Source organism: Callithrix jacchus, chromosome X (genome assembly GCF_049354715.1).
Source record: "Callithrix jacchus isolate 240 chromosome X, calJac240_pri, whole genome shotgun sequence".
Taxonomy (NCBI): domain Eukaryota; kingdom Metazoa; phylum Chordata; class Mammalia; order Primates; family Cebidae; genus Callithrix; species Callithrix jacchus.
In genome coordinates, this window is record NC_133524.1 from 659,645 (window position 1) to 673,666 (window position 14,022).

Consider the following 14,022-nt stretch of genomic DNA (forward strand, 5'->3'; position numbering starts at 1 on the left):
CTGTCTCAAAAAAAAAAAAAAAAAAAAAAGCATCTTACCGTAAACCCCACTGGAAGCTGCCAGCATCCCCCCCTAAATCTTAGCAGCCCATACACAGGGGTATTGCACACTGCACCCCCGTCACTGCGCACGGCCCCCCTTGAACCTCGGTGACCTAATGGGGGTGGACCCCTTCCACACGGCCAACCTCCTTGCCTCCTCGCCTGGATGAGACGCCGGGGTTGGACCCCTTGTTTTACGGTGCTCGAGCCTCTCACTATCCTTCAGGTGACCTCACTCACTGCCCTGCCCCATCACTTATATACCCAATAAACACAGCCGCGTCTACACATGCAGGGCCTCGCCTGTCTCTGCTTCTAGGCGGTCCGGCCCCCCCGAGCCCAGCTGTACTTTCTTTGTACTTCTGTGTCCTGTGTCTATATTTCTAGAACCCTGCACCTCAGTACAGCATAAGGGACACCCCACATTTGTATGGGAACAATGAGGAGGGAGTCCCCAGCCTTTCTTTAAAAAAAAAAAAAAAAACAGGGTTTCACCATGTTGGTCAGGCTGGTCTTGAACTCCCGACCTCAGGTGATCCGCCCAACTTGGCCTCCAAAGTGCTTGGATTACAGGCATGAGCCACCACTCCCGGCCTGGCCCCGGGCCCTTCAGGCTGACCCTGGGAGGAGGATTCCGGCTGCGCCCTCTGAGAACCCAGTTCTCTTCCTGGGGCCTCGTGTCAACGAGCCCAGCGTGATCACCTCCCCGGTACAGACAGCTGCGTGTGATCGTGGGCGAAGGACAGATTTCGGAATAGGGTCGAGGCCGTTGTACCCTCAGAGGTTCATATTCCATTGAGAGAACTCAGGTTATCTAAATTATCAAATACCCCTTCACACACATTGGAACAGCAGCTGAATTTAAAAATCACAGAGACTTCAGGCAAACCTGGGACTGTGTGATATTTATTGTAGTTCAGAATATCCATCATGGTTAGAGGGAAGCTCCCTGTCCCAGGAACTGTGTCATTTAAAAAAAAAAAATCCTCATGCAGATAATCCGAGAACTTTGGGAGGCCGAGGCGGGTGGATCACAAGGTCAAGAGATCGAGACCATCCTGCTCAACATGGTGAAAACCCGTCTCTACTAAAAATACAAAAAAATTAGCTGGGCGTGGTGGCGCGTGCCTGTAATCCCAGCTACTGGGGGACTGAGGCAGGAGAATTGCCTGAACCCGGGAGACGGAGGTTGCAGTGAGCCGAGATCGCGCCATTGCACTGCAGCCTGGGTGACAAGAGTAGCTGGGATCACAGGTGTGCGCCACCATGCCCGGGTAATTTTTTGTAATTCTAGTAAACACGGGGTTTCAGTGTCTTGACCGGGCTGGTCTTGAACTCCTGACCTTGTGATCCACTTGACTCAACCTTCCAAAGTGCTTGGATGACAGGCGACACCCGCCGCGCCTGGCCCAGAATCTATTTTTAAATTTAATTTTTTTTATTTTTTTATTGCCATGGAGTCTAGCTCCATTGCCCAGGCTGGAGCGCGGTGACACCGTCTCGGCTCACTGCAGCCTGCTCTTCCCGGGTCCCAGCAACTCTCCTGCCTCAGTCTCCCGAGTAGCTGGGGTCACAGGCCCCTGCCACCGTGGCTGGTTAACTTTTGTATTTTCAGTGGGGACGGGATTTTAGTATGTTGCCCAGGCTGGTCTCGAACCCCTGACCTCAGGTGATCCGCCCGCCTGGGCTTCCCAGGGTGTTGGGATTACAGGGGACAGCTCCCCTCCTGGCCCAGCTGAGGGTCAGAGTCTTGCACCCTCCAGGTATGTGAGTCCTAATCCACCGTTTGTAATGCAGTGGCCAATATGTGCGTCTTGTGCACACAGGAGTGAAAAATGACAGCATCACTTAAAATTTCTGCAGGGAGTTTTTGGGGTGACTCACTCCTGTCGTCCCAGCACTCTGGGAGGCCGAGGAGGGCGGATCAGGAGGTCAAGAGATCGAGACCATCCCGGTCAACACGGTGAAACCGTGTCTCTACTAAAAATACAAAAATTAGCTGGGTCTGGTGGTGTTGGCCTGTAATCTCAGCTGCTCGGGAGGCTGAGGCAGGAGAAAGGCTTGAACCCGGGAGGCGGAGGTTGCAGTGAGCTGAGATGGCACCACTGCCCTCCAGCCTGGGCAGCAAGAGTGAAATCCGTCTCAAAAAAAAAAAAATTTAAAAATAATAAAAGAAAAGAAAAGGTAATTCATGGACAACTAGAGACCCTGAGTGTGAGGGGACGTGAGTGAGAGACACGGCGGCCTTTTCTGATGTTTGTGCCTCTGTGTCTGCAGGTGTCCGGTGTGGCCCCGTCTCCAGACAGAATTCAAAACCCTTTGCCCGTGGGCAGATGAGCGGCCTGAAAAGCACGTGGCCGTGGGTTAGTGCAACAGAGGCACAGAGGGGACGTCCCTGTGACCCCAGACTCAACCCTCCCTGCGGGGGCCGTGTGGCCACCGGGGTGCGCTCGACACCTACTGAGGACGAGACAGAGGGTCCCAGTGGCAGGTGCCGGGAAGAGGTCCCTTCTCTGCACCTGGAAAAGTCAGGCTGGAGCTTCCTAGCCTGTGATATTTAATTACTTGTATTTATTATGAAATCATGTTTCATAGCACTTAATTTTTAGTAATTTTTTGTTGTTCTTGTTAAGGTTGGCCTTGAACTCACAGCCTCGACGCCTCAAGCGCCAGGACAAGTGGCCAGAGCCACCGAGCCTCCCTTATAGTCATTATTAAAATTCTGAATATACGTGTTTTTTGAGTATAGACTTTCAAGAAATAAACATTCCTAATTATTTCCTCTGCATATACGTGTTTTTGAGTATAGACTTTCAAGAAATAAACATTCCTAATTATTTCCTCTGCATATAAGTGTTTTTTGAGTATAGACTTTCAAGAAATAAGCATTCCTAATTACTTCCTCTGCATATACGTGTTTTTTGAGTATAGACTTTCAAGAAATAAACATTCCTAATTATTTCCTCTGCATATACGTGTTTTTTGACTATAGACTTTCAAGAAATAAACATTTTTCATCATTTGCACTGATTTTTCCACACTTTTATTAACTATTTTGACACCAGCAACAACATAGCTATAGGGACACAAATCGATACCCATAGAAATGCGTATAGGCCACGCGTGGTGGCTCCTACGTGCGATCCCCGATCTGTGGGAGGCCAAGTCAGGCGAATGACTGGAGATCAGGAGTTCAAGACCAGCCTGGTGAACGTGGCAAAACCCCATCGCTACTAAAAATACAAAAACTTAGCTGGGGCCGGGCGCGGTGGCTCAGGCCTGTCATCCCAGCACTTTGGGAGGCCGAGGCGGGTGGATCACGAGGTCAAGAGATCGAGACCATCCTGGTCAACATGGGGAAACTCCATCTCTACTAAAAATACAGAAAATTAGCTGGGAATGGTGGTGCGTGCCTGTAATCCCAGCTACTGGGGAGACTGAGGCAGGAGAATTGCCTGAACCCAGGAGGCGGAGGTTGTGGTGAGCCGAGATCGTGCCATTGCACTCCAGCCTGGGTGACAAGAGCAAAACTCTGTGTCACAAAAAGAAACACAAAGATTAGCCAGGCTTGGTGGCTCACACGTGTCACCCCAGGTACCCGGGAGGCTGAAGCAGGAAAATCCCTTAAACCCAGGGCAGCAGAGCAACACACCACGTCAAAAAAAAGAAAAAAAGAAAAAAAGAAAAGAGAGAAATATATATATATATATATATATATATATATATATATATATATATATATAAATACACGTACCTGTGCATATACGCGTGGGCATCATATTCAACATTACAATAAAATACTTCCAAAAATATGTCCTGAAGAATCAAACTTAATGATAAAACAAATTATTAAGAGTGATTAGTCATTGATTTCAATTATGTTTAACTGTTTACATGAATTGATTTCTAGTCGTTCATTTAAAAGTAGTTTATTGGTCTATTCAAAAGAGCTGAATTTCTTTTCTTTTTTTTTTTTTTTTTTTGAGATGGAGTTTTGCTCTTGTTACCCAGGCTGGAGTGCAATGGCACGATCCCGGCTCACCGCAGCCTCCGCCTCCTGGGTTCAGGCGATTCTCCTGCCTCAGTTTCCCGAGTAGCTGGGATTACAGGCACGTGTCATCATGCCCAGCCAATTTTTGTATTTTTAGTAAAAACAGGATTTCACCATGTTGGTCAGGCCGGTCTTGAACTCCCGACCTCAGGGGATCCGTCTGCCTTGGTCTCCAAAGTGCTCGTGGTCCGGCTGACGGTGGTAATTTTAACAGTGAATGTATCACCAGCAAATGGGGTAAGTCCTTTTCCATGGGACAGAGTTTCTTTTTAATTTTTTATTGCCTTTTAGGTTTGGGGGTACATGTGTTTTTTTTAATTTTTTATTGCATTTTCGGTTTGGGGATACATGTGTTTTTTTTTAATTTTGTATTGCATTTTAGGTTTGGGGGTACATGTGTTTTTTTTCAATTTTTTATTGCATTTTAGGTTTGGGGGTACATGTGTTTTTTTCAATTTTTTATTGCATTTTAGGTTTGGGGGTACATGTGTGTTTTTTTTCAATTTTTTATTGCATTTTAGGTTTGGGGGTACATGTGTTTTTTTAAATTTTTTATTGCATTTTAGGTTTTGGGGTACATGTGTTTTTTAAAATTTTTTATTGCATTTTAGGTTTTGGGGTACATGTGTTTTTTTAAATTTTTTATTGCATTTTAGGTTTGGGGGTACATGTGTTTTTTTAAATTTTTTATTGCATTTTAGGTTTGGGGGTACATGTGTTTTTTTTTAATTTTTTATTGCATTTTAGGTTTGGGGTACGTTCTTTTTTTAAAATTTTTATTGCATTTTAGGTTTGGGGGTACATGTGTTTTTTAAAATTTTTTATTGCATTTTAGGTTTGGGGGTACATGTGTTTTTTTAAAATTTTTTATTGCATTTTAGGTTTGGGGTACGTTCTTTTTTAAAATTTTTTATTGCATTTTAGGTTTGGGGGTACATGTGTTTTTTTAAATTTTTTATTGCATTTTAGGTTTGGGGGTACATGTGTTTTTTTAAATTTTTTATTGCATTTTAGGTTTGGGGGTACATGTGTTTTTTTAAATTTTTTATTGCATTTTAGGTTTGGGGGTACATGTGTTTTTTTTAAATTTTTTATTGCATTTTAGGTTTGGGGGTACATGTGTTTTTTTAAATTTTTTATTGCATTTTAGGTTTGGGGGTACATGTGTTTTTTTAAATTTTTTATTGCATTTTAGGTTTGGGGGTACATGTGTTTTTTTAAATTTTTTATTGCATTTTAGGTTTGGGGGTACATGTGTTTTTTTAAATTTTTTATTGCATTTTAGGTTTGGGGGTACATGTGTTTTTTTAAATTTTTTATTGCATTTTAGGTTTGGGGGTACATGTGTTTTTTTAAATTTTTTATTGCATTTTAGGTTTGGGGGTACATGTGTTTTTTAAAATTTTTTATTGCATTTTAGGTTTGGGGGTACATGTGTTTTTTTTAAATTTTTTATTGCATTTTAGGTTTGGGGGTACGTTCTTTTTTTAAATTTTTTATTGCATTTTAGGTTTGGGGGTACATGTGTTTTTTTAAATTTTTTATTGCATTTTAGGTTTGGGGGTACATGTGTTTTTTTTAAATTTTTTATTGCATTTTAGGTTTGGGGGTACGTTCTTTTTTTAAATTTTTTATTGCATTTTAGGTTTGGGGGTACATGTGTTTTTTTAAATTTTTTATTGCATTTTAGGTTTGGGGGTACATGTGTTTTTTAAAATTTTTTATTGCATTTTAGGTTTGGGGGTACATGTGTTTTTTTTAAATTTTTTATTGCATTTTAGGTTTGGGGGTACATGTGTTTTTTTTAAATTTTTTATTGCATTTTAGGTTTGGGGTACGTTCTTTTTTTAAATTTTTTATTGCATTTTAGGTTTGGGGGTACATGTGTTTTTTTAAATTTTTTATTGCATTTTAGGTTTGGGGGTACATGTGTTTTTTTTTAATTTTTTATTGCAGTTTAGGTTTGGGGGTACATGTGTTTTTTTAAATTTTTTATTGCATTTTAGGTTTGGGGGTACATGTGTTTTTTTAAATTTTTTATTGCATTTTAGGTTTGGGGGTACATGTGTTTTTTTTTAATTTTTTATTGCAGTTTAGGTTTGGGGGTACATGTGTTTTTTTAAATTTTTTATTGCATTTTAGGTTTGGGGGTACATGTGTTTTTTTTTAATTTTTTATTGCATTTTAGGTTTGGGGTACGTTCTTTTTTTAAATTTTTTATTGCATTTTAGGTTTGGGGGTACATGTGTTTTTTTAAATTTTTTATTGCATTTTAGGTTTGGGGGTACATGTGTTTTTTTTTAATTTTTTTTAAATTTTTTATTGCATTGTGACAGAGTTTCCTATCAGAACTCCACACATATTATCTATTTCCATCTACCTCGTAGGTGAGATGCTTCTATCTCCATATTGGAGATTATGCCTCTAAGTCATCCTTAAAATCTATTTTTCCAAGGACTCAAGCAAATCCGTGATGGAATTACAAACGCCAGGGGTAATAGCCGGGCCAGGGTTCAGAATGGACTGATATTTAGAACACGGGCTTGAGGCCGGGCGCGGTGACTCACGTCTGTCATCCCAACACTTCGGATCACGAGGTCGGGAGTTCGAGACCAGCCTGGCCAACACGGTGAAACCCCGTTTTTACTAAAAATACAAAAATTATCCGGCTGCAGTGGAGGCTCCTGTAATCCCAGCTACTCAGGAGGCTGAGCTTGAACCCGGGAGGTGGAGATTGTAAGGGTCCGAGATCGCAGCAATGACCTCCAGCCTGGGCCACAGAGCAAGACTCCGTCTCAAGAAAAAAAAAAAAAAAACCAGGTCAGGGCTGGTGGCTCATGCCTGTAATCCAAGCACTTTGGAGGCCAAGGCGGGCGGATCACCTGAGGTCCAGAGTTCAAGACCAGCCTGACCAACATGCTGAAACCCCCCCGTCTTGAAAAATAAAAATACATAAATAAACATAAAAAAATAAAAGCGAGAAGATGAAAAGATGGTTATTTTATCCCGCACGACCTTACATCCTGTGCTTGGGTCAAAGGACCACACACCCTACCCTGAAGCAGGTGCACGTGGCTGGGCCTCAGACACCTGTGCCTTGACCCTGAGGGCCCTCGCCCGACCAATAGTGCTCTGCAGAGTCCTCCCTAGGGAGGCCATTGTCCTTCCAGACACACCTTCTGTTCCTACCTCCCAGCTCAGTATTTCTTTATGAGACTCAGCGGCTCCCGCCTGTCATCCCAGCACTTTGGGAGGCCGAGGCGGGTGGATCAGGAGGTCAAGAGATCGAGACCATCCCAGTCAACATGGTGAAACCCCGTCTCTAGTAAAAATACAAAAAATAAATGGCCGGGTTTGGTGGCTCACACCTGTCATCCCAGCACTTTGACAGGGTGAGGAGGGTGGATCACGAGGTCAGGAGTTCAAGACCAGCCAGGCCAACATGGTGAAACCCAGTCACTACTAGAAATACAACAAAATTAGGTGGGCACGGTGGTGGGCACTGTCGTCCCAGCTACTCGGGAGACTGAGGCAGGAGAATCCCTTGAACCCGGGAGGCGGAGGTTGCACTGAGCCGAGATCACACCACTGCTCTCCAGCCTGTGGGACAGAGCGAAACTGCGTCTCAGAAAAACACCAAACCACATCCAAGGCTCTCAAAGTGGACCAGCCAGCGGCCCTGCTGCACCTGTCACAGCGTTTGCAAAATGTCTCCATTCTTCCCGCCACCTGTAGTGGGTACGTGGCTTGTGCCTGGGACCAGGACTCAGGAGTCTTCCGTGGAATGTGACCTGCTCCCTTCCAAGGCCGGCACCTCCTGATCCTGCTTGGTTTTGATCTTGGGGTTCCCCTGTGACTGTGCCTCTGATCTTGGGCCCCCAATCAGGTAGGTTTTCCTTCCTTCCTTCCCTCCCTCCCTCTCTCCATCCTTCCTTCCATCCGTCCTTGTTTCTGACGGAGTCTCAATGTGTTTGTGTTTTTAGTAGAGACAGCCTTTCGCCATATCGGTCAGGCTGGTCTCGAACCCCCAACCTCAGGTGATCAGCCCGCCTCGACCTCCCAAAGTGCTGGGAGGCCAGAGTTTCACTAAGACTCAAATCCGTCTCCCCGAAGACCCTGGCATTGGAGTTTTTCAAGGACAACTTGCTGGGTAGCGGGTCAGACGGTGGGGGGCGCCGACTGCTTGGGGCAGGGATGAAATCACAGGGAGAGACCCGGACGCGGTGGCTCAGTCCCGTCATCCCAGCGCCTTGGAAGGCCAAGGCGGCTGGATCACCTGAGGTCAGGAGTTCAAGACCAGCCTGGCCAACATGGCGAAACCCTGTCTCTACTAAAAATACAAAAATTACCCAGGACGTTGCAGTGAGCCGAGATCTTGTCACTGGACTCCAGCCTGGCCAACACAGCAAGACCCTGTCTGTCTCAAAAAAAAAAAAAAAATTAAGAATTAGCCGGGTGCGGTGGCTCAAAGGTGTCATCCCAGCACTTTGGGAGGCCGAGGCGGGTGGATCAGGAGGTCAAGAGATCGAGACCATCCCAGTCAACATGGTAAAACCCCGTCTCTACTAAAAATATTTTTTAAAAATTAGCTGGGCACGGTGGTGTGTGCCTGTAATCCCAGCTACTCGGGAAACTGAGGCAGGAGAATTGCCTGAACCCAGGAGGCTGAGGTTACGGTGAGCCGAGATCGCGCTATTGCACTCCAGACTGGCCAACATAGCAAGACTCTGTCTGTCTCAAAAAAAAAATTAAAAAATTAAGAATTGGCCGGGCGCGGTGGCTCAAGCCTGTCATCCCAACACTTTGGGAGGCCAACGTGGGCGGATCACCTGAGGTCAGGAGTTCGAGACCAGCCCGACCAATATGATGAAACCCCCATCTTTAAAAAAAAAAAAAATTAATAAAAAAAAAATAATTATTATAAAGAAATAAAATAAAACGTTCAACAGTGAAGGTGTTTATAAGGGCCGGGGACGGAGGCTCACGCCCGTAATCACAGCACTTTGAGAGGCCGAGGCAGGCGGATCACAAGGTCATGAGTTCGAGACCAGCCTGGCCAGTATAGTGAGACCCCACCATCCCTTCTACAGATACGAAAACGTTCTCATCATGGCGCCTGCCCGTCATCCCGGCTTTTCCGGAGACTGGGCAACGCAGCGAGACTCCGTCTCAAAACACGAAAGTGTTTGTAAGGGAAAAAAGGAAAAAATAATTATTTTTTTACCTCACCTCTTCTCCAGAAAAGGTCACCTGTTCATACTCAACCCTTATTCTTGATGATTCCATTTGCAACTCATTGAATTTTGCATTAAACTTGCATTTATTTGTATTTTTTTGAGTTACTGAATTTTACATTAAACTTCCATTTATTTTTATTTTTTAAGGATGGGGTTTCACCGTGATGGCCAGGCTGCTCTTGAACTCCTGACCTCAGGTGATCCACCCGCCTCGGCCTCCCAAAGTGCTGGGATTACAGGCTTGAGCCACCGCGTCCGGCCTCTTCGGGTGAATTCTTAATTTTTTTTTTTTTTTTTTTTGAGACAGAGTCTTGCTGTGTTGGCCAGGCTGGAGTGCAGTGACAAGATCTCAGCTCACTGCAACCTCCTGGCTAATTTTACGTTTTCAGTACAGGTAGGGTTTCTCCAGGTTGGCCGGGCTGGTCTCGAACCCATGACCTCAGGTGATCCGGCAGCCTCGGTTTCCCAAGGCGCTGGGATGACAGGAGTGAGCCCCCGCGTCCGGCCGGGTGGATTCTTCCAAACGCACCCAGAGGCCACTGCACTGGAATTCACGGAGCCCGTGGTGACGTGTCCGCTGTCCCCGCGACACTCTGCCCTCCTCTAAACGTCTGCCAGGTGCCCCCGAGGCCCTTAGCGACCGGACCTCAGCCTCCCCCAGCACAGAGCATTTAATGTCCCCGTCCCCATCCCCAGTAAAAGACTTAAACCCCCAGGTGCGGTAGCTCAGGCCTGTCATCCCAGCACCTTGGGAGGCCGAGGCGGCTGGATCAGGAGGTCGAGAGATCGAGACCATCCCGGTCAACATGGTGACACCCCGTCTCTACTAAAAATACAAAAATCAGCCGGACGGGGTGGCGCGTAACTGTGATCCCAGCTACTCGGGAGGCTGAGGCAGGAGAGTTGCCTGAACCCAGGAGGCGGAGGTTGCACTGAGCTGAGATCCCACCATTGCCCTCCAGCCTGGGCCACAGAGCAAGACTCCCTATCAAAATAAATGAATAAATTAAATAAACATCCATCTCCACCTGGTGTCCCTCCTTGCTACTGGAAGGGGTGCTCCCCGTCCTCGGTAATCTAACCTCTAACACGGGCTGATGGAATGTTCCAGGGCTTTGCATCCCGGGTAGGGCCCCACCGAGAGCTGGCGTGCCGGGCCCCGGGAGGGGTTTGCAGACACACCCCGTCAGCCCGCTGGAGGTCCTCGCCTGCTCTCCCGTCCATGCCCGGCTGCCCGGGACACAGAGGGGAGGAAGGGCCGGGCGCCAGGACCACAGGTCCACGTCACACCAGGACACAGGGAGGACAGGCCCCGTATCCAGGGATCCAGGACACACAGGGACGAAGGCAGGGCCCTGTGTCCACACGTCCACATCACACCAGGACACAGAGGGAGGAAGGGCCCCGTGACCAGGAGTCCATGTCACACCAGGACACAGAGGGAGGAAGGGCCCCGTGACCACAGGCCACATCACACCAGGACACAGAGGGAGGAAGGGCCCCGTGACCAGGAGTCCATGTCACACCAGGACACAGAGGGAGGAAGGGCCCCGTGACCACAGGCCACATCACACCAGGACACAGAGGGAGGAAGGGCCCCGTGACCAGGAGTCCATGTCACACCAGGACACAGAGGGAGCAAGGGCCGATGACCACAGGCCACATCACACCAGGACACAGAGGGAGGAAGGGCCCCGTGACCAGGAGTCCATGTCACACCAGGACACAGAGGGAGGAAGGGCCCCGTGACCACAGGCCACATCATGCCAGGACACAGGGAGGACAGGCCCCGTGTCCCGAGGTCCATGTGACACCAGGACACACAGGGAGGAAGCCTGGGCCCCGTGTCTACACGTCCACATCACACCAGGACTCAGAGGGAGGAAGGGCCCCGTGACCACAGGCCACATCCCACCAGGACACAGGGAGGACAGGCCCTGAGACCAGGGGTCCACGTCACACCAGGACACACAGGGAGGAAAGGCCCCGTGACCACAGGTCCACGTCACACTAGGACGTGGGGAGCTGAGGGGCCTGAGTTGGGAGGGAAGGGAAGGCAGACAGGCCCGTGGCCTGTGGCTTGGCGGCCGGCCAGACGTCCCCATGTCCAGGACAGCAGCTGCCCCCGAGGTGCCCCAGAGCTGGGGTGAGGGCAGAAACACGGGCCGGGACAGAAACGGGGTACAGGAGCCCCGGCTACGGTTACACGGGAGAATCCCACCGGGGAACGTGGGATCCCAAGGCAGGTGCGTGAGTCGTCCACTGCGGCCCACAAACCTTCCGTGCACTCCATTTTTCGTGTCTGTGAGACAGAGTTTTGCCCCTGTCACCCAGGCTGGAGTGCGGTGGCGTGACCTCGGCTCACTGCAGCCTCCGCCTCCCGGGTTCAAGCGATTCTCCTGCCTCAGCCTCCCGAGTAGCTGGGACTACAGGCGCCCCCCCCCACCACCCATCACACACGGCTAATCCGTGCGCTCTGTGAGGCCCAGTCCTGGCATCCAGCCCGGGGTGGGAGACAGCGGGGTGCGCGTGAGCAGCTGCGGAGGCAGGAATGGGGCCCTGGACAGACCCCCGACCCGGGCTGCTGGTCACCGCCGGGTCAGCTCACGGTGGGGGAGTCTGGGGTGGACAGTCCACTGTCACTGACACGGGCGGTGTGGCCTGCGTAGGGCAGGGACAAGGGCCACAGGAGGTGGGAGAGGCCGGAACCCGAAGGGGACACCCGGGTGGGTGCGTTTGCCGGCCCCCTGCCTTGCCCCCAGCGCTGAGACGAAACCAGCTGCCCTGTTGCCCCACCCCGTCCTGTGCCTTCCGGAAAACAGCCCCAGCAGTGACCAACGGCCCAATGGAACCCGTCACTCAGACACCTCCTGTTGCCAGGCACGGTGGCTCAGGCCCAGCTCCTTGGGAGGCTGAGGCGGGTGTATCATGAGGTCAGGAGTTCGAGACCAGCCTGACCTCTATGATGAAATCCTCCGTCTACTAAAAATACAAAAATTAGCGGGGCGCGTCGGCACGGGCCTGTAATCCCAGCTACTCAGGAGGCTGAAGCGGGAGAATCCTTTGAACCCCAGAGGGTGACGTTTCGGTGAGCCAAGACTGCCCCACTGCACCCCAGCGTGGCTGACACAGTAAGACTCCATCTCAAAAAAAAAAAAAAAAAAAAAAAAAGGACCTCCATGTCCCCTCCAAGGGCCCCTCTGACCACAGAGACCCCCGTGGACACACGTGGAATCTCACAGGGACAAGCTCATCCCCGGATGTCGACTGGAGGCTGGTCTCGAACTCCCGATCTCAGTTGATACAGCTGCCTCGGCTTCCCAAAGTGCTGGGATTGCAGGTGAGAGGCTCTGCGCCCGGCCGGCCTCACCATCTTTTAATCGACACTTACACAAAATCTCGCCGTGTTTCCCAAACCCACACACCTGCAGAGGAAAGGGCTACAGATGGGAAAAAAACCCCTTTTTTTTTTTTTTTTTTTAAATAGAGACGAGGGTTCAACATCTTGGCCAGGCTGGTCTCGAACTCCTGACCCTGTGATCCACCTGCCTTGGCCTCCCAAAGTGCTGGGATGACAGGCGTGAGCCCCTGCGCCCAGCCTTAAAAATCAGGATCGCAGCCGGACGCGGTGGCTCACACCTGTCATCCCAGCACTTTGGGAGTCTGAGGTGGGCGGATCACCTGAGGTCAGGAGTTCGAGACCAGCCTGACCAATATGGTGACACCCCATCTTTAAAAAGTAATAAATAAATAAAAAAATTAAAAAATAAAAAATTAGCATCAGAGTCGTCCTGAGGCTCCACGAGACCGCCCGCAGCAGCCACCAGGGGCCCGAGTGGAACGTCAGTCACAGACCTGCGTGTCCCCTGCTATGGCTCTGCTGACCGCAGACACCCCCGAGGCCACATCTTCGGGACGTCCTCCTCAGTGTCGCTAAACCCCCAGCCAGGGGGACCCCGGGGACGCACTGTGGGATTTACTGTTGGGGCTTCATGTCCCCCGGCCTGGTCAGGACGCCGGCCCCTCCCCTGACGCAGGGTAACCGGGTCCCTGCGGGAGTTGGGGGCGGTGTTTGCAGCCCACGTGTCCCGCGGTGCCTACAGGTCCGTGGCGGGGTCGGGGCGTCCCTCCTCCAGCAGGAATGTCCGCTCCAGCCAATCACGGTGTCCCTCCTCCAGCAGGAATGTCCGCTTCAGCCAATCACGGTGTCCCTCCTCCAGCAGGAATGTCCGCTGCAGCCAATCATAGCGTCCCTCCTCCTGTCCGCCCCTGCCGATCACACCGTCCCTCCTCCAACAGGAATGTCCGCTCCAGCCAATCACAGCGTCCCTTCTACAGCAGGAATGTCCGCCCCAGCCAATCACAGCGTCCCTTCTACAGCAGAAATGTCCGCCCCAGCCAGTCACAGCGTCCCTCCTCCTGTCCGCTCCAGCCAATCACAGCGTCTCTTCTACAGCAGGCATGTCCACCCCAGCCAATCACACCGTCCCTCCTCCAACAGGAATGTCTGCTCCAGCCAATCACAGCGTCCCTTCTACAGCAGAAATGTCCGCCCCAGCCAATCACAGCGTCCCTTCTACAGCAGGAATGTCCGCCCCAGCCAATCACAGCATCCCTCTTTCAGCAGGCACGTGTGCTCCAGCCAATCACGGCGGCCTGTGTGTGTTTTAGGACGTGCGTCGCGCAAAGACCC